The following is a 22,261-nucleotide window of genomic DNA, read 5'->3' as shown; positions in this document are numbered from 1 at the left end:
AGTTCCCACATCTGTAAAATGGGGAGTGAGACTGTGAACTCCAAATAGGACAGGAACTGTGTCTAACCCAATCTGTTTTTATCTACCCTAATGCTTAGTACAGTGCCTGGCATAGAGTTAAGCACTTAACAAATGCCATTATTATTATATATATCCCAGTGCTTAATACCATGCCTGGGACATAGTAAGCATTTAATAAATACATTATTATTATTATTATTATTGAAGGGAAATGGATGGAATGTATCTTTCCAGATAGCTTTTATATTTCTTTAATTAATTATGGTATTTATTATGCACTTACTATTTGCCAGGTACTGTATTAAGCACTGGGGTGAATACAGGCATATCGGGTTGGACAAAGTGTCTGTCCCAAGTGGGGCTCACAGTCTCAATTCCCATTTTACAGATGAGGTAACTGAAGCAAAAAGCAGTGAAGTGGCTTGCCCAGGGTCACATAGCAGACACGTGACAGAGCCGAGATTAAAACTTATCAATGTCTGATTCCCAGGCTGGTGCTCTATCCATTACACCATGCTGTTCCTCTATTCAGACATATCATAGTGGTGTAAGTTTAAAACATGTAACTCACATTGTCATTGTAGAATTGGATGACCAGATATCTTTCTTATTTTATCAGGTTATTGTACAAGTATTATTCTACAAAATTTGTAATTAATTGTAATTACAAAATTGTAATTAATTCCCACTTATGTGGGAAGGAACTGTATCTGACCTGATTATCTTTTATCCAGCCCAGCACTTAGTACAGTGTGCTCGACACATAGCAAACCCATAATAAATGTCAGAATTATTTTTTATCATTATTATTTTTCTAAACACACACATGTTCACACACACATGTTTAATATTTTGCATCCAAAGTCTTTGATTGTTGGCGATTACATAAGGAAAGTGAAGGCTACTGAAGTGTTGCAGAACAAATTAAGAGAATACAAGAAATTAATTTTAATACTCATAGGCTGCACTGCAATTCCCAACAGAAGACAAAGCCACAGTGCCAAAAAAGAGTGGTACAAGGTTTTAATTTGGTGTTAGACATGAAAATATTCAAATGCAATACTAATTTTCATCACTGGAAAAATCAAAGTTCGTTCTATGTGGGAATAATAGCATACAATATTTTATCTACTTAGAAGGTTTACAGAATAAAGATACTGCAGTTCATTCTAGTGGTTGTTCTATTGTTGGAAAGGTTGGAGAATTCTGAGCATTCAAAATTTTTATAAACAGTCATCACATATGAGATTCAATAAGTTGTATTTGCCAGCTAAGGAGCCTCGTGTCTAGACAAAAGTTTACCATGAAGAGACCCCTTAAGCATTGTAGCAGCAGCAAGTAAAGAAAGGGAGAAGATAGGCCAAGATCCTCTCCTAACACACATTTTAAACACTCCACTTGTCATACACACAAACTGCGTATTTTCCTGTTATCTATTTGTCCTTTAGGCTTTCTTCTATGGGCTGAATCAGGATGAGCTCTAGCCATTCACACCTTGTTGTGCCTTCCAAAGGTAGGGCCTTAGGAACCACATCAGTCTTTCTCATACCATGATATGGAGGACCATGAGCCTTCCCTTAGGCCAGAGTTTGGAGCAGATGGGATTCTGGTTCTTTATCATTATCTTGAGAGATGGGCAATTGAATGGACCCCCCACCACCCTCCCCAAGACCCAGGGTTTGCCTGTAGAATTTTTCCAGGCATTTTCTATGGACATTACAGGTAGTTTTGATTTTTTTCAAGGTCATCCTACTTCATCTTCTCTTTTTTTAGGACCAAGGGAAATCCCACTTTCACCGGTCACTCAAACGCCATCTTCCTTGGACTTATCCTACAGGGCATAGGACCACATGCAAATGTCTTCCTTTGAACCAAAAAGAACAGTCTATATTTGTGGTAACAGTGCCAGGGCCCCTTTTCTTCCAAGTAGGATGTTGGGCTCTTAGTATAAACAGACTAACAAACTAAAACAGGTGTGGGCCTCTTCTCCTGATTCAGCTGACTGTCACCCATATGATATGCTTAACTGAAATTCACTGCATGTTACTCCTCTGAAACATGATTCACTCACCCACAAGCACAAATGAACACACACATACACACTTGAAAGCTCATAACCTAAATCACAGTTATATGACTTGAGATATGGTTCAGGTAAATTTTTAAAAGTCCAAATGAATGATGATAACAAGATAGATAGCAGCATGACTTAGTGGAAAGAGCATGGGACTGGGAGTTAGAGGACATATTTATAGTATTAGCTCTGCCACTCATCTGTTGTCTGACCTTGGGCAAGCCACTTAACTTCTCTGTGCCTCAGTTTCGTCAACTGTGAAATGGGGATTCACTATCTGCTCTTCCTCCTTAAGCTGTGAGGCCCATGTTAATCCAAGCTGCTTAACTTTCATTCATTCAATCATTTATTGAGCTCCTACTGTGTGCAAAGTACTGTACTAAATGCTTGGGGGGAGTACAATATGGACTAGAAAGGGGAGAGTCAGGAGCCTGGGTGGTCAGCAAAGAGGCTGATTAAAGTAATTAAGGTCAGAAAGGATAAGTGATTGTATCAGCATGGTAGCAGATTGGATGGAAAGGAGAGGACAGATTTTAGCAATGTAGTGAAGATGGAACTGATAGGATTTAGTGATGGATTGAATATGTGGGTTGAATGAGAGACAGGTGTCAAGGATAGTGCTAAGGCTATGGGTTTGTGAGACAAGAAGGATGGTGGTGCCCTCTACAGTGATGGAAAAGTCTTGGAGAGGACAGGGTTTGGGAAGGAAGATAAGGATGTTTTGGATATGTTAAGCTTGGGATGACCAAGTACAGATGTCTTGAAGGCAGGAGGAAATGTAAGACTCAAGGGAGAGAGAGAAATCAGGGCTGGAGATGTAGATTTGGGTGCCTTCCACATAGAGGTGATGCAGTATAAGTTTATCGCTGCATGCTTTAACTCCGCCCTCACCTCTGCCCAGCAAATGTATTTATCCTTGCTGAAACCTATGCCCATTGCCCTCGCCAGTTGTTCCAGAAAGTTAACTTTCTGCTCAGGCTCCATGTCCTCCCTCCTCACCCATCCATTTTTTCCTTCAAAAACATTCAAACCATGTTTCCCCACTCCTCAAGAAACTCCAGTGGTTGCCCATAAATGCCTGCATCGAACAAAAAATCCTCACAGTTGGCTTTAAAACACTTAATCCCCTTGCCCTTTCCATCCTCACCTCCCCACTCTCCTATTACAATCTAGTCCACATTTGTTCCTCTAATCCTAACTCACTGTACCTCAATGTCAGCTATCTCACCACCAACGTCTCATCCTATATTCTGGCCTGGAACTCCCTCCCTCATGTCAAACAGATAATTGTTCTCCACCACTTCAAAATCTTATTGAAGGCACATGTCCTCCAAGAAGCCTTCCCTGACTAAGCCCTCTTCTCCTCTTCTCCCACTCCCATCTGTGCTGCTTTTGTTTACTCCCTCATTCATCCTCCCACCAATCTCCACAGCACATATGCATATATCTGTATATATCTGTAACTTATTTATTTATCAGTTTATTCAAATTAATGTCTGTCTCCCCCACTAGACTCTTTGTGGGCAGGAATGTGTCTTTTGTCATAATGTACTCTCAAGCTCTTAGTACAGTGCTTAGCACACAGTAAGAACTCAATAAATAGATTGAATGAATGAATGAATCCCTTTCCCCCAATGACCTGGCCACCTATTTTATTAAGGAAATTGACATCCTCAGATGTGAGTTCCCTTAATTCACCCCTGGCCCTCTTCAGTCCCTCCCCATTCCAGCCCTCTCTTCCACTCCTCCATCCTTCCCAGCAGATTCTCTAGAGAAGATCTCCTGCCTCCTCTCAAAAGCCATCCCCTGCACATGGGCATCAGAACCATTCATTTGCACTTTATCAAAACTTCTGCCCCTCCTTTATTCCCTCCCTAACAGCCATCTTCAAACGTTCTTCTCCACTGCTTGCAAACATGTCCATGTCTTTTCTATCTTAAAAAATCCCTTCCTTGACCCCATTGCTCCTTCCAAATATTGCCCCATCTCCCTCCTACCATTCCTCTCCAAAATCCTTGAGCGAATTGTCTACACCTGCTGTCTCAAATTCCTCTCCTACAATTCTTTCCTTGCCCCCATCCAATCTGGCTTCCCTCCCCTTCACTCTACAGAAATCTCCCTCTCAAAGGTTACCAGTGAGCTCCTTCTTGCCATATCCAATGGTTTCTACTCCATCCTAATCCTCCTCAAACTCTCAGCTGCCATAGACATTGTGGACCACCCCCTTCTCCTGGAAACATTATCCAACCTTGGACTCACCTGGTTCTCCTCCTATCTCTATGGATGTTCATTCTCAATCTCCTTCATGGGCTCCTTCTCTGCCTCCCTCCCCCTAACTGGGGGGGGGGGGGTGTCCCAAGGTGACCCCAGGGTACCCATTATCTCAAGGTCAAATGCTATCTTGTGGCCACCTGAGCCAGCAGGTGGAACATGGAAGTACAGTTGGATACTGACCGCTAGTCCATGTCCTGCTTATGACCTGGAATACCCTTCCTCTTCTGGTTTCATCCTCTCTCCCCCACTTCAAAGTCTTACTGAAAGCACATCTCCTCCAGAGGCCTTCCCAGACTGAGCCCCATTTTACCTGATCTCCCATTCCCTTCTGTGTCTCCTTGACTTGCTCCATTTGCTCTTCCCCCCTCTCAACCCTAAAGCACTTATGGTCATATCTGTAATTTTATTTACTTGCGTTGATGACTGCCTCAACCACTGTAAACTGTGAACCCATTGTGGGCAGGGAATCTCACTTATTATTGTACTGTCCTTTCTCAACAATTTAGTACAGTACTCTGCATACACTAAACTCTCAAATATGATTGATTGATTGATTTGAATTGAAGCCATGGGAGCAAAAGTGTTCTCCAAAATAGAAGGGGATCCAGAACTGAACATGGAGGGACTCCCACAGATGAGTGCAAGGCAGGGGCACCTGCAAAGGAGACTGAGAATGAGTGATAGAGAAATAAGAGAAGAACCAGGAGAGGACAGTGTAAATGAAGGTAAGTTTGGATAATGTTTCCATGAGAAGGGGCTAGGAAGAGGTTTAGGATGGAGTAAAAGCTGCTGGACCTCCTTGCAATTAATTACCATAGTGCTTAGAACTGTGCTTGACATACAGTAGTGTTTAACAAATACCATAATAAATTGAAAGAAAATAAATACAAATATATGACCATAATTATCTAAAGTGGAAAGATCATTCATTCAATAGTATTATTGAGCAATTACTATGGGCAGAGCACTATACTAAGCACTTGGAATGTACAATTCAGTAACAGATAGAGACAATCCCTGCCCAATGACTGGCTCACATTGTGCCTGGGTCTAAGAGGAACTGGGTTCTAATTTCAGCTCTTCTACCTGCCTACTATGTGACAATGGGCAAGCCACTTCTTTATGCCTCATCCTCAAATTGAAGATTAAATGCCAATTCTTCTTCCCTCCTAAACTGCCAGCCCCATGTGGGGAGAAAATGTGTCTTATCTTATGGTATTGGAGCTGCCACAGCATTTAGTACAGTATTTGACACATAGTAACCACAAATACTATCATTAATAAGATGATGATGTTTTCATCTCCTCAATTATCTGAGTAAGCCTCAATCTCAGTTAGCTTGATTAATTAGCTCTACAGATGTCATCATAAAACCTGATTTTTTTTAAAAAAACTGATTCATAAAAACTAAAAGAGTGATTACACAATTACTCAATTACACAAGGGAAGTCTGAAAAAGAAATAAAAATATATCTACAACTCCTCACTCTGAATTGAACCATACAGAGTGTGCCAGCAAAAATAGATTAGCAAGTGAATTCAGAAATTGGTAGGGGTCTAAAACGGGAATTTGTTCTGCTCTGAGACATGTTTCATTGGTATTTCATTGGGTGGGTTCAGTATAAAGAGTAAAAGCCCAGCCAACCAGAGGAAGAGGATGAAATGATCACTGGCATGATTATTATGGTGGGTGTGTTTTAGGGTTATGGGATTTCCAAGATACTTAAATTTGTTTAGTAATTTATGGATGACGATCATATCAAATGGTTTGATAACATCTATGAAAACTTTTTAGAAGGTCTGATCTGGTTCACTACTATATCTGATAGGTGGCAAATATGTCAACTGTGCCATATTGTGGCCTGAAGAGACATTACAGATCCTAGAATATCCAATAGACAATATTGTTTAGGTGTTGACCCAAGAGAAGTCTCTCCAGGATCTTGACAGTAATGGAGAGTAATGGGTCACCTCAATAATTGCCGCAATCTGATCGTTGGCTTTTCATTTTGAAGATAATCTATCAGTCATATTTATTAATCACTTTCTGTGCACAGACCACTGTAGCATATTCTTGGGAAAGTACAGTATAACAGAGTTAGTAGGCATGTTCCCTGTCCATAATGAGCTTACAACTCAAGAGCAGGAAATGATGGTTATGATGGTGATTTCTTTGAGATGCTGCTGCCTTTCCTTAATGGACTATATGCTGAAGAAGACCTTGTGCAGGTGCTTAAGCAGTGTGCCCCACCACGTTGAAGATTCTAGCAGTGTGCCAGGTATTTTTTCCATTTTTCATGGCTCTGACTACTGTGGTGATTTTTCTAAATATTGGTAAGTTTTGTATGTTTAGCAGAAGCTCATTTTCAAGAGAAAAATATGTTAAGGAAGGTGTTGAATTGCTCTTGAGAACTTTTTAGAAATTACAACTTGTCTGTGATGAGGCTAGTAGTAGTAATGGTATTTATCAAGTGTTTACTGTGTGAAGAGTACTGTACTATGTTCTTGCAGAGAACTCCTCTGCTTAGACTTCACAGATTTGTGAACAGAATAGAACAAGGACTGTGACCAACTTAATTAACTTGTATCTACCCCAGGACTTACAACAGTGATTGACACATAGTAAATGCTTAATGAATACCATTAAAAACAAAACAAAACAAAAAAGCCTATGTAGGAATTAGACACAATCCCTAACCATTGGGAGCTCATAATCTAAAAATAAAAAAGGGAAGAGGGGACTGCCTACAAGGAGAGGTAAAATAGAGTCATCTTCATTCTTCAGTGGGACCATGATGGCATGTACAGGGCCATTTAATGTTTCCAGCTAAGTGAATCTTTTTTCTGTATGAATAGCTCTGAATTTCATATACTTTGCTTAGCCTCATATCTCCATACCTTATTTAATATGCATCTTAGCTCTCTGGCAAAAATCAAAAGAAGCCAATTGCTGGGCATGTTCAAGAGGGGGACTGAAAACAAAATAAAAAATATACTTTTTTCCACCATATAAAAGCATGGCATGCCTATCCTTAAAATGCACATGCAGATCTCTTGCCACATCTACTGATGCCCATTAAGAGATGGAGAGAGTAGAGAAGGACACAAAGATGATTGGAGAATATAGATAATTCCTTTTTTGAAAGAGAAAGGAAGGATTTTGTTAGCAGGGATGGTGTTAATTAACAGAGGAGACATGCTCAGATTCCATAAAATCATGAAGGGCATGGATCTTCAAACATGAAATTGTTCTTTACTTCACTCTATTCTCCCATGATTCAAATAATGGGTATCAGATTCCGTGCACTCTGTGTCTACTGGATCATTTGAAATACATCTGTCTGTTAAATGCTACAAATGGTAGGACCTTGGGCAAGTCACTTCACCTCTCTGTGCCTCATTTACCTCATCTGTAAAATGGGGATTGAGACTGTGAGCCCCATGTAGGATAGGGACTGTGTCCAGCCCAATTTGCTTGTACCCACCCCAAGGCTTAGTATAGTGGCTGGCACATAGTAAGCACTTAACAAATACCATAATTATTATTATTAGGTCAGAGGAGTGAACCATTAACAGCTTTCTAAAAACCATACACTACATCTTGTTTTAAAACTTCATGTGCTGTAACCCACATTTAAAAAGTGGTAGTTAAAACTCCTCTATTGAATGACTAAAGAAGGGGGGTAAATAATTATTGGCATGATTAAGGATTAATTGTAACATAATCGCAAGGCATTCCCCGGCTTTGGAGGAATCCTGCCTTTCCATTTATCAATTAAAACTAATCCCTAATTATAAAGCTCAATTATTTGCAGAACTTCTTTGATTTTTTTAATTTTTAAAAAGTTCCTAATTGAAGTATTGAATAATTTCCCATGTTAACTGTACACTGTCTATGGCATATTAATATATTCATTCTGTCACTCTGCTAGTGGCATGATTATATTATGCTCATATGCATATTATCTTCTTGTTTAGATATGTATGTATAATGTATTCAAGTTTGTGATGTGTGAACACATACAACTGTTAGTTTTTTGATGCTGAATCCTGTAATGTGAATTAAATTAAGGTTATCTGGGAGAGAGAATGAGGGTGAGGCTGACTTAATAACAATCTCATGAATTCCAGTTCTTTGGTCATTGCTCACCTTCTTTAAGCTCTTGAAATTCTCCCCACCCCACAGGACTTATGAACATATATTTAAATTTTATATTATAAATGCCTCATTTATATTAATGTCTGACTTCCCCTCTAGACTGAAAGCTCATTAGGGGAAGGGAACAATTCCACTAATTCTACTGTACTCTCCCAAGTACTTAGTACAGCACATACAACTCAATACCACTGATTGGATGATTGATTGAAACTACTGCAACATTGTTCCCATGTGTGTTGATTATCAATTTTGATCTTCCAACTTAAACACCACTTGGAAAGAAACTATTTCTAATTTAAAAAAAGACATCCCAAGATCCTGATCCAGTATTATTCACCCTGAACAACTAATCTAATTGATTTTATAGGTTCTACATTATCCACTAGGCTACTGCAGAATACAACTGCTGAAAATATGGTTGTATCGTGTGATATGTTAGACATATTTTGGAAATATGTATCTAGAATCCCTGGAAAATGAGACTGTAAGCTCATTGTGGGCAGGGAATATGTCTGTTTATTGTTATATTGTACTCTCCCAACACTTATTACATTGCTCTGGACACAGTAATAATAAATATAATTGAATTATTGAATATTCAATTACTTTACATGCTAGATACTGTGATAAAAATGTCACTTAACTATAGCTCAATCAAATCAATAGTGTTTATTAGGCCTCTACTACTTGCAGGACATTGTTTGAAACATTAAGGAAAGTAGCATAAAGTTAGAAGTGATACTCCTCACTCTCAAAAACCTTGTAAATCTGTCTGGGGTAACAGACATAAAATAATTTAGATATAGGAGGACACATAGAATGGAAAGATAGATATATGAGTGCATATCTTAAATAACAGAGGACATAAGTCTATATGAATAAAAGTGCTACAGGTAATTGTAAATACTCAAGTGTGGAGGGGCATGACAGTGTTGAGGTGGTAGATGGGAGGAAGAAAAATTAATTGGAGAAGTTGTCCTTGAGAGTGGTTTTCATAATGACTTTGAAAATGGAAGAACTGTGTGCTGACATATTTGAAGGAAAAGAAAGGGAGTTTTGGTCCAGAGAACTGTTGTGAACAAAGGGGTGAAAGTTGGGAAAGATAAGAACAAAGTACAGTGAGTGGTTATCTTGAGGCAAGTGAACAGTATGTACCAGGGTGTGTGGGTATGTGTGTGTGGGGGGGGGGGGGCGTCAGAGAGTGGGTTGGAGGGAAAGAGAGTTGGAGTGCCTTAAATGCAATGGATGGGCAGTTTTACACTTTAGGGAGAGATAGTTGGAGTGTCTTAATCCAGTGGGTGGAAATTTTCTACTGTATGATGATGAGCTAAGAATTTAACATTCCCCACCTTGACTGCCACATCAGCCTCCTCACTGGCCTCCCTGTCTCTCCCCACTCGAGTCCTTATTTCATTCTACTACCTGGATCATTTTTCTAACAACTGTTTAGTCTACTTATTTCCATTTCCTCAAGAGCTTCCAGTGGTGGTCCGTCCACTGCCACAGAAACACCTTACCAACAGCTTTAAGTATTTACCAAACCTAGCTCACATATCTTCTACTATAATGCAGACCACAAACTTCACTCCTTTAATGCCAGTATAACTCATTTACCTCAATTTCATCTCTCTATCCTCTGATTCCTTGCCCATGTTCTTCCTCTGGCCTAGAACTCCCTCCCTCTTCATATGCAACAGACCACCACTTTCCCCACCTTTAAAACCATCATAAAATTACATCTCCTGTAAAAGTCCTTCCCTGGCTAAGTCCTCATTTCCCCTACTCATCCCTTCTATATTGCCATCAACCCCACAAGCACTTTTTACCCTGCCTTTTCTCTTATCTGCAATTTATAGCAATATGTCTTCCTCTCTAGACTATCCACATATCCACTCCTTGTGGTCAGAGATTTTGCCTACCAACTCCATTCTCAGTACAGTACTCTGCAAACAACAAATACCCAATAAATACATTGACTGACCTAAAGGATAACTACTGAAGACTTTTGAGGGATGGGGAATATACTGAATGATATTTTGGAAAATTGACCTAAGCAGCTGAGTTAAGTGCTGGGTTTTGCCAGATAGAGGTAAAGCAGAGAAAGGCTGATACTCTCATTTTGTTGGGATATGACAAGCATCCAGACCAGAATGGTTGCCATTTGGTTAGAAAGGAAGGAGCAGTGTTGTGAAATCTAGGAAATATTGTGGAAAAAAAAATAGAATTTGGTAACAAACCTAAGATAGGAATTGAAACTGAATGAGGCATCATTCATTTCCAAGGGTTTTCACATCTAAATATGGCCTCAATAGCCCTGAAAGTCACTTTAGAAGAGTCCAGTTCCCCAAATTGGCAGGTTAATAGATCCCTTTCTTGGGAATGCTAAATACTTGAACTCCTATCACATACACCATCTTTTGTCTAGTAGAGATCTAGTGGATCAAGAAGATCATCCAGGGACTAGCTTACTGTTTTTTTCCTGGGTCTGGCTGAAGCAAAATTGTCTGGTACCATGTTGTTGTCATATAAGACACTAGTAGCTGCTTAAGTGAACTTTCCTCAGTGAGGGAACCTTAAGAGTTTATGTCCTGGTGGGGGATAGTTTTGGAGTGAACACCATAGCCTTCAAGGATAATATTCTTTTAATCTCTAAGTAATTCAAATAAAAACACTACAGATGTTTTTACAGATTAGATGAACAAGTCATGGAAGAAGGCTGCAGAAAAAAAACAAAAAACAAACTTTTCTTCTGACTCTGATAGTATGGTTGGTTTTTAATGAAGAATTTGCCCAATTTAGGTTGAATCAATCTATGGGTGTTCATTTAGTGCTACTGTATGAACTAAGACTTTGGGAGAATATGATATGGTAGAGTTGGTTGAGACAACGAACATCAGCTTTCTTTGGTTTATCAAGCATCTTTTATGCAGGCTAACTTCACAGCTTTGTGCAACTTTCTGGGCAACTTTTCAACTCTTCTAATAGCTTGTCTGTTGCAACGATATTTATAAATTCTGGTTTTTTTCTTGAAAATTCATTCAAGCTTTTAAATCCCAAGATTTTAGCAGGTGGTGGAGAAATCTTAACTCAATTTTTGGCATCTTGCAGTGAAATATTAAATTGGCAAAGTTTGATGAAGTCCTCATTGGACAAAGCCTCTCCTGAATGAGATACAATTAAATCAACATTTGCATCATCCACTTCTAAATTAATTTGCTTCCCCAGTTCAATAACATCTTTGCTTATTTACTCAGCAGTCTCTCATGCTTTGAAAATTGAACAAGCAGGACTTCCTCTGATATACTAATTAATATATACCATTATTATAAACTCTGAGCAGCATTAATTGTCATTTGCATAATCTCAGCTCAGGAGGAAAGGGGACATGAAGGAATTCAATTACCTGAGGAATTCAGCTGGAGCATGAGGGACATTTTGAGGTATGATGGGCTAATATGGCAAGTCAAATTAATTCTATTCCTGGGCTGGTTGTGACCTGTGGTAAGCCTGTCATTGGTGAAGATGGGAGAAAGGGACTGTATGCTGTCGTACTTGGATAAAGTATTTCCTAGACTTCATGATTGAGAAATGTGACTGTTCCCATTGCTTATGACCTACCTCCTTCATAGACCCCTTACTTTCCTTAAATCCACCAAGCCATGTCTTCCACCCAGCTTTTCCCTTAACATTCCCCTTGAAATAACACTTTAATAGACATTTCCTGATTCATACATTTATCAATCAGTGATATTTACTGAGCACTTACTGCATGCAGAGAGCATATTACTAAGCACTTTACAGAGAAAAATACCACAGGGTTTCTTAGACAGTTCCCCGCTTAAAGGAGATTACAATATCTAGACTGTAGCTCATCTACGCTCTTCCTGGAAATAACTCATAGGCCAAGCTGGAAGTAAGCAGGAATGGATTGCAACTTCTGGGAAAAGTCTCAGACAACTCTCTTGTTTTGTAAATTGTTCCACAGTGATTGCCCTTCTGGCTACCAGGAAGTAGGGGTTATATCCTGTGGCCCACATGGAGCTGGAAGGGGCTGTGGCCCAAGGACCCATCCTCCGTTCCTGTTGTCACTGATTGCTAGCATCTGGAGCCAGAATCGAGGAGGGGCAGAGCTTGAAAGCGAAGCCCTAGAATCTCTGCAGTTGCCTGGTGATAGGTTGAACCCATACCTGTCTTCTCTCCCAGTCTCCATGTCCTCTTGCTACTGTCACTACTGACAGAACTGGACGCTGGGCCGGGCTGTAAATGCAGAGGTCAGTATGGGTTATGTCCAGAACCCACCCCCATTCAGAGACTCAATGGAGCAAGCACCCCCAGGAGAGATGGCTAGGGGCAGTGCCACTAACAGTGCGGGACTAAACCACACAACTCCTTCCCAGCATGCCCATTTCAGCCAGGATGGTCCCTCAACCTTTGCTTCATACCCACCTAGATGCCCGCTGCTATTCTCTGAGCCCTGCCCAGCCTTGAGCCTGGATGCCAGGTCAAAAGAGTAGTATTAGTTTGCTCACTCTCTCTCACCTCCCTCAAAATCCTGCAACCACCTCTGCCGTATGTAAACCTTAACTATAATAACAATAATAATAATACTAATTTTGGTATTTGTTAAGCACTTACAATGTGCCTGGCACTGAACTAAGTGCTGGGGTGGATACAAGTGGATCAGGTTGGACACAGTCCCTGTCCCATGTGGGGCTTGCAGTCTCAATCTCCATTTTACGTATGAGGTCACTGAAGTACAAAGAAGTGGAGTGACTTGCCCAAGGTGACACAACAGACAAGTGGTGGAGACAGGATTAGAACCCAGATCTCTGACTCACAGGCTCATACTCTATCCACTATGCTATGGTAATAATAATAATAATTTTGGTATTTGTTAAGTGCTTACTATGTGCCAAGCACTGTTGTAAATGCTGGGATGGATACAGGGTAATTAAGTTGTCCCACTTGGGGCTCACAGTCTTAATCCCACAGATGACTAATTGAGGCACAGAAGAGGTAAGTGAATTGCCCAAATTCACGCAGTTGGTAAGTGGCAGAGCTGGGATTAGAACCCACAACCTCTGACTCCTAAACCCATGCTCTTTCCACTAAGCCATGCTGCTTCTGCTGGTGCTTCTGCCATACTCCTGATGGCACTGCATCTTTGGCTAAAAAAAAAAAATAAAAAAAATAAAAATTCAATTGATATGCCCAGACCATGCTCCCTAGCATGTTGTAGATTAGGAATTATTTTACTTCTGTTTCATGTTGCTAAGGAATGTGTACCCTGAGTCCTCTTCATTCCCTAGTCATTTATGCCTGTCTACTTGTTTTGTTTTGTTGTATGTCTCACCCTTCTAGACTGTGAGTCCGCTGTTTGTAGGGGTGTCGCTATCTGTTGCTGAAACTAGACTTTCCAAGCGCTTAGTACACTGCCCTGCACACAATAAGTGCTCAATAAGTACGATTGAATGAATGAATAAATCTTAGTGTTTATAATGAAAATTTTCAAAATCACTTTTCCCAGATGACAGACGTATGTAGAAGTGAGGATTCTTTTATAATTTGGAAAATTATCATCTTCTAGGAATTAGGAATCTTATCTAAGAATACTTATATTTTTGTTACAAGTAGAATGCTGGCTACTACATGCCAGATTAATTTACCTATCAGCCCCTTACTCATTGAACCGCACAGCATTAGGGAGGTTAAGTCCTTTTACTACATGAAAACTTGTCCAAAGCATTTTATAATGTTCAAATAGGAAAAAAAAAGCACTATTTGAAAGAATGTTTCCTAGTCTTCTACTTGGACCAATCAGCACAGGGTTTTATAGTACTAATTTACTTTCCTCTCTGAGATTGGAAAGCTATCATTACACTGATTGAATTGCTGGGAATTCTCTACCGGGTGCATTTTAAATCTTTTTAAATATGTGGTAGCAAATAGTTTTTTATTCAAGATGGCAAATAGAGTCATTTTAATTTTCATGATTTTGAGGATTAAGGGAAAATAAATTCGATATGTTCTGCATGAAAAATGTGCAATTGAGATCGGTTATATTACCCTTCAATAATTTTTGAAATCTCTAATAAATGTAACTGAATATGAGTAATTTCAGCTCCTATATAATTTTATAAAGAAAATTTTAAGATTAGAAAATATATAGGCTCAAATTGCAAACCCTTTTACTTTTATTAAAGTTTCTATTTTACATATAGAACTTCAGCAAATACTAATTAATGGTATTTCATTAATCTGGCATTTAAGACTTATTAGTTTACATATAAAATTCATTATTTTGTCAAAATATACTTTTTTTGAAAATATACTGAATTATATGCCATGTTAAAAGTTTGTGATAGGACAGAATAAGCCCAAATTGGTATGACAGTTTGGTTAACATGAAATAAATCAATTTGTACACATAGTTTAATAGCTTCCAAGCTTAGTTTATTGTTTATATAAGAAATGTATTGGCTTGGTAAAATGTATTGTTTGCTAGTTGAAGAATAATGATTCTGAAATAGAATTGTAATTAATTTGTGGAGCTGAATGGCCTACTTGAAAGAGGACAGGCTTGGGAGTAAGAGGAACTGTGTTCCAATTCTGGCTTTCCCATTTGCCTGCTGTGCTACCTTGGACAAGTCACTTAACTTCTCTGGGCCTCAGTTTCTTCATCTATAAAATTCAATTCAATAGGAATTCAATCCCTATTCTCCCTCCTACTAAGACTGTGGGACAGGGACTCTGTCTGGCCTGATTAACATATATCTACCTCAGCTTAGAATAGTGCTTGACACATAGTAAGCATTCAGCAAATACCACAATTATTATTATTATTATTTTAATGGTATTTGTTAAGCATTTATTGTGTCAAAAACTGTTTTAAGGGCTGGGTTAAATACAAGTCAGTCAGGACAGACACAGTAACTTTTCCGCATGGAGCTCACAGTCTCAGTATTGAATCCTCATTTTATAGCTGAGAAAAGCAGGGTATCCTACTGGATAGATCATGGACCTTGTAGAGAGAGTCCTGGCTCACTGATTGCCTGCTGTGTGCCCTTCTCTTCTCTGTGCCTCAGTTTCCACATATGCAAAATGAGGATTCAGTACCTGTTCTCCTTCTGAACTAGACTGTGAGCCCCATGTGGAACGGAGACTAACCTAATTAACTTATATCTACTTCAGCTCTTAGAACAGTGTTTGAGACTTAGAAGTACTTAACAAATACTTTATTGAGCACTTACTATGTGCAGAGCACTGTACTAAGCACTTGGAGTGTACAATTCAGCTAGAAATAGAGACAATCCCTGCCCAATGACCAGCTCACAGTCTAAACAGGGGAGACAAACAGCAAAGCAAAAGCTCTGCAACTTGTTTGCTGGATGACATTGGGCAGATTATTTCATTTTTACCTGTAAATGGTGGATTAAGACTATGAACGCCATGTGGGCCATGGACTGTGTCCAACCTGATTATCTTGTATTTACCCCAGTACTTAAAACATAGCCTGGCACATAATAAGCACTTAATAAATGCAATTAAAAAACATCCAGAACCTCATTATGAATAACCTTATCTTTTCACTTGCAACTATGTTGATAGCTTTGGTGGAATGCAGTCAGAACACTAGTACTGAAACAATGTTTTCTTCATACACCTTCGATGGGTGGAACATGCATGACAGGAGATTGGAAAACATCAAGGTCCTCAATTATTACTCCACAAAGAGCTGAAGAAATCATATAATGGATGGAGAGGAAATACGTAAAAAACTCAGTGAGGGAAAAACCCGAAACAAGTATAGCATAGCAGAAGATAGCTTCTTGTGGTCAGGGCATATGTCTACCAACTATATTATTTTGTGCTCACTTAAGCATTTAGAACAGTCCTCTGCACATGTAAGTGCTGAATAAATATGATTGATTGATGGACCTGAAAAATAACAGCATTAGATAAGTCAGGGTGATTTATGGTAATCAAAGAGTAGGTTACTGTTTTGGGGAAAACATAGGACAACAATAGAGAAAAAATTATGCTATTACCCACAACTGTAGGTAACAAATTTAAAGGTTCATAATGGAGACATCTTTATGAGCAAAAGATGTGGAAAGACTTGTCAGGTGTGTACAGGCTTAACAGCCACACTTACCCACCTCTGCGTTTGTATGTTTACACTACCTCTTAATTGATCAAATAGCAGCTGATTAGATAGCACCTGCTCCCATTCTTTTCCCTTTATGTGACCCACTCAGCAAAGCAGTCTTTCAGTGATATTGCCTTTGTGCTGGTATGCTCACTGCATTCGAGTATCTCAGTGTTGGTAATTAGATTTATGATGAGTTACTGAGCTGAGAAACTTTCTCAAGTGAATATACTAACCTATTATCTCAGTTATGGTTTCAGTTCTTCCATTTCCCTGATACTAAATTTCTCTTTTCACTGGTCTTATTCTTGACCTTGATTACCCTTGAAGAAAGTTATGGTACTGACAGGTGATCCTGGGCATTTCACTTTATTGCATGGTTCATATTGGTTAATATTTCTAGATGACTAGATTTTTCTTGATAAGGTTGTTTGTTCATTTTGAATGACCTGGATCTCACCAAAAATCAGCAGATCAATTTTAAGTCCTTGGCGGTTGCAGTTCTAGTAGAGAGTGAAAATCAGAGCAGAGAAAATGTCACATGATAATTTACACCCCACTTCAATCGATGGTAATAATAATAATAATAATGTTGGTATTTGTTAAGCCTTACCACGTGCAGAGCACTGTTCTAAGTGCTGGGGGAGTTACAGAGTAATCAGGTTGTCCCACGTGAGGCTCACAGTCTTAATCTCCATTTACAGATGAGGTAACTGAGGCACAGAGAAGTGAAGTAACTTGTCCAAGGTCACACAGCCAACAAGTGACAAAGGCAGGATGGTACTGATTCAGTGCTTATTAGACACTTAACATTGTAAGAGTTGCTAGGAAGAGAACATTAGGGTAAAGCTGAACGACATATTCCTTCTCCACAAGGAGCTCACAATCTATAGAGCTTTCCACTAACTTCCATGAATGAGAGCAGCAGGATCCAGACCAACCAACATTTCCTCTTTCTTGAGCCCAACACAGTCCCAATCCAAACAGCCCTCAGAATCAATGCTCAGCCATTCCTCTTGGGGATTGACTGGTCCCAACCAAAGGGTACCTTATAGTTTCTCTCCAACTCCCTGCTTTCACCCTCACAGGTAACAACTGGGACTGGTTATGCACAATTGGTAGTTGAAGATGTTGATGATGTTATTTAAGTACTTATTATTTGTCAGGCACTGGGGTTGATTCAAGTTAATCACACTGAACATTGACTGTGAGTCCCACATTTGATGGAGTCTAAGTAGGATGAGAGCAATTGAATCTCCATTTTTCAGATTAGCAAACTGAGGACAGAGAAGTTAAGTTACTTACCCAAGGTCACACAGCAGGCAAGTGGCAGATCTTGGGATAGAACTCAGGTACTTTGACTCCCAAGCCCATGATGTTTTCATGCTCTTGACTGAACTGTCTGTACAACAGATCTGACCACAGTCAATGCCTACTTCAACAATTGAGAGAATGCAAACTATAACAAAATAATAGAATGTGAGGAAGACAGAAGCAAGAGTAAGTATGGGTTTATCATATCTAACAGATTCTACTCTGTCTTAATTCTCCTCAACTTCTCCTCTGACTTCAACACTAATGACTGCTGTAAGTAACCATTATCTAACCTGTTTTGCAGACTCAATCTTCTCCATGCTCCCCTCCTATCTCTCTGGCCTATTTTCCCAGTCTCTCATACTGGCCTTTCCTTTGCCTCTCACTTCCTTACTAAGGGTATCTCTAAGGGCTTTGTTTTATTCAATCAGTCTTATTTATTGAGCGCTAACTGTGTGCAGATCACTGTACTGAGCACTTGGATAGTACAATACAGCAATAGAGACAATCCCTGCCACAGCATACTTACAGTCTAGCAGTGATTCCCTTGGCTTCTCAAACTATGCTAAGTCTCTTGGGAAGTTTATCTACCTCCATAGCTTCAACAACCACCTCTGTGTGGATGACTCACTTGCCTGGACCTCTCTTCTTCTAAGCAATTTTTCATCTCTATGTAGATGTTCCACTGACAACCTGAGATAAGTATACCCAAAATTTTATTCTTCTTCCCTTTCAAATCTCTTCTTCAACTTCACATTTCAGTTGAAATCAAGTACCATTGATTAATTCTTAACAGATAATAATAATAATAATAATAATAATAATAATGTTTGTTAAGCGCTTACTATGTGCCAAGCACTGTAACTAAGCCTGGGTAGATATAACATGGCATAGTGGGTAGTACATGGACCTGGGAGTCAGAGGTCATGGGTTCTGATCCCAGCTCTGCCACTTGTCTACTGTGCGAACTTTGGCAAGTCACTTCATTTCTCTTGGGCTCAGTTACCTCATCTGTAAAAAATGGAAATGAAGAGTGTGAGCCCAATGTGGGACAGGGACTGTATCCAACCTGATTACCTTGTCTCTACTCCAGTGCTTAGAACAGAGCTTTGCACATAGCACTTAACAAATGTTATTATTATTACTACAAGATAATCATGTCACACATGGGGATCACACTGTAAGAGAGGGAATCCCCATTTGCCAGATGACGAGGCTTAGGCACAGATAAATTAAGTGACTTGCCCAAGGTCATACAGGAGACAAGTGGAAGAGGGATTAGAACCCAGGTTCTCTGACTCCCAGGCCTGCTCTTTCAACTAGGCTATGTTTCTGTAGAAGCATTATTATTATTATCATTATCATCATCATTATCATTATCTTGTCCATCTCCACATCAAACAAAAACTCCTTACCATTGGATTTAAAACACTTAATCACCTTGCCCCCTCCTACCTCACTTTGCTACTCTCCTACTACAACCCAATCTGCACACTTTTGTTCCTCTAATGCTAACCTTCTCACTGTACCTCAGTCTCATGTATCTCTCTGCCAACCTCTCGCCCACATCCTACCTCTGGCCTGGATGCCTTCTCTCCTTATATCAGACAGATAATTGCTCTCCCCCACTTCAAAACCTTATTGAACACATATCTCCTCTAAGAAGCCTTCCCTGACTAAGCCCTCCTCTCTTCTTCTCCCACTTTCTTCTGCGACGCTCTTACTTGCTCCTTCATCTTTCCTCCCATTGACACAGCACATATGTATATATTCATGTATATTTGTAATTTATTTATCTATTTACTTATTTATATTAACGTCTGTTTCCTCCTCTAGATTGTGAACATGTTATGGGGAGGAGTGTGTCTTTTTGTTGTTATATTGTACTCTCCCAAGAACTTAGTACAGTACTTTGTACTCAGTAAGTGTTTAATAAGTACAATTGAATGAATGAATGTCATCTCTGAATCCCACAAAACCATATAATTTATCCTCTCTTTAAACCCTGATATTCAGTCAGTCACCAAATCATATCAGTTTTTCCTCCACAACATTTCCAGAAATTTATCCTTTTGAAAACTCACTAGTCTAGGCACTTGTCATATTCTGATTTGATTACAGCATCAGCCTCCTCTTTTACTTCAGTCATCCTTCATTCTGCTGTCCAGGTAACTTTTTTGTAACTTCTCAATATCAGCTCTCTGTTTCCTACTTATTGGTTCCCTTCTCCCAATAGCAGCGTGACTCAGTGGAAAAAGCCTAGGCTTGGGTGTCAGAGGTCATGTGTTTGAATCCCAGCTCTGCCACTTGTCAGCTGTGTGACTGTGGGCAAGTCACTTAACTTCTCTGTGCCTCAGTTACCTCATCTGCAAAATGGGGATGAAGACTGTGAGCCTCACATGGAACAACCTGATGACTCTGTATCTACCCCAGCACTTTCAACAGTGCTGAAGCACATAGTAAATGCTTAACAAATACCAACATTATTATTATTATTAGATCCAAGCTCACACCCTTCATTCTTCTCTGGATAACTATCACTGTGTCTGGTTCATATCCTTCCTGCTCGCCCCCTCCCCTCTCCAGTTTGGAATCCCTTCCCCTTCACTTCTAACAGATCATTGTTCTCCCCAGCTTCAAAGGCCTTCTGAAATCACATCTTTGGGGAAACCTCTTCAGATTGATTTCCCATTTCACCACCTTATCTCCTCCCATCTCCTTAAGAAGCAGTGTGGCCAGGTGAATTCAGCATGGGCCTGGGAGTAAGCATGACCTGGGTTCTAATACCAGCTCTTACATTTGTCTGCTGTGTGGCCTTGGGAAAAACACTCAACTTCTCTGTGCCTCAGTACCTCATCTGTAAAATGGAGATTAAGACTGTGAGCCTTAATGGAACAGGGAGTGTGTCCAACCTGATTAGCCTATAACCTCTCTCCAAGTACGTAGTAGAGTACCTAGTAAGCATGTAAAAAATACCATTAAAAAATGGTCATGGCAACACTTCCATGTAATCTAACTAGGATCACTCCCACTTACCCCATACTAATTATGCACATATCTTTATGATACATTGCTTAATATTACCTGTAATTGATTTTACTGTGTGTCTCCACTGCTAGATTGTGGGATGATAATCTTGTCCAGTACTTCTATTATAGTCTCCAAAGGACTTAGTATAGTGCTCTGCATAAAGTAGGCAGCCAGTAAATACCACTGATTGATTATCGTAAGGATTTATAATTAGAAATTTTACATGAAATTGTGGGATGAAAATACAATTTTTCTAGAATTATTTGGTGTTTTCAAATAATATATATGTCCTTGAAATTTTATTCAAGTACTAATTAGTATAATTATCAGATATGAACACAATGACAACCATGGTTTTAACTTTTGAATTTTAATACTTCAAATTTCAAAAGAGATTACTATATTTAATATGTTTCCTCATTGAGGTTGATCCTTATCTTATGCTGTCGAGTTGCCTCTGACCCATAGTGATGCCATGGACACCTCTCTCCCAGAACACCACACCTACATCTGCAATCATTCTGGTAATGTATCCATAGAGTTTTCTTAGTAACAATACAAAAGTGGTTTACCATTGCCTCCTTCTGCACAGTAAATTTAAGTCACCACCCTCGACTCTCTCCCATGCTGTTGCTGCCCAGCACAGGTGAGTTTTGTAGCAGATTGCCTTCCACTCGCTACCCACTGCCCAAGCTAGGAATGGAATGGATAGGCCTCTGCTTGACTCTCCCTCCCCTAGTCGAGACTGGTAGACTACTGGAAACTGTCCAGGTGTGACCCTGAGAGGGGACATTGAGGTTGATAGTCATCTGAAAATATTTCATATGAATGAAGACAACCAAGTTCTGAGTCTCTGAGGGGTTTTTGCTTTCCAATATGCAACCACCCTTCCACGGATACTTGCAGGTGTATATTTAGTTAGTGGTTCTCCCAAGTCCCAAAAAAAGTGAGTGAAGTTTTTAGAAAACCTCATAGCAAATGAAGTGATCAGGTTTGAAATACATAAAATAATTTGCTTTCTTCATAACAAAATGAGAGCTGTGATTTGAAATGTATGTTACCACTAATACATGAATAAACATTATCTGTGGAAAGCTTATTTCAGAAAGTAAATGTACAGTGTACTCAAAGCTTGAGTTGCCTGCTTTATGATGCAATGTCAAAATGCAATTTAATCACATCTTTCTGAAACTACCTAAATGCCAAATTGTGGCAGGTTCATTTCATATGAAAATCTATT

At 39.4% G+C, this 22,261-nt stretch overlaps 1 non-coding gene across 1 annotated transcript; it reads right to left on the bottom strand.

Moving 5' to 3' along the window:
- Nucleotides 1-21,672: 21,672 nt before the first annotated feature.
- On the bottom strand, nt 21,673-21,810 carry LOC114816219. The gene has a single exon (XR_003763988.1). It is a non-coding gene; the product is annotated as a small nucleolar RNA SNORA7 (small nucleolar RNA).
- Nucleotides 21,811-22,261: the final 451 nt, after the last annotated feature.

This window comes from Ornithorhynchus anatinus, chromosome 1 (genome assembly GCF_004115215.2).
Source record: "Ornithorhynchus anatinus isolate Pmale09 chromosome 1, mOrnAna1.pri.v4, whole genome shotgun sequence".
Classification (NCBI taxonomy): Eukaryota; Metazoa; Chordata; class Mammalia; order Monotremata; family Ornithorhynchidae; genus Ornithorhynchus; species Ornithorhynchus anatinus.
The sequence above is the reverse complement of the archived record's forward strand: the minus strand, read 5'-3'. Positions and strand labels throughout refer to the sequence as shown.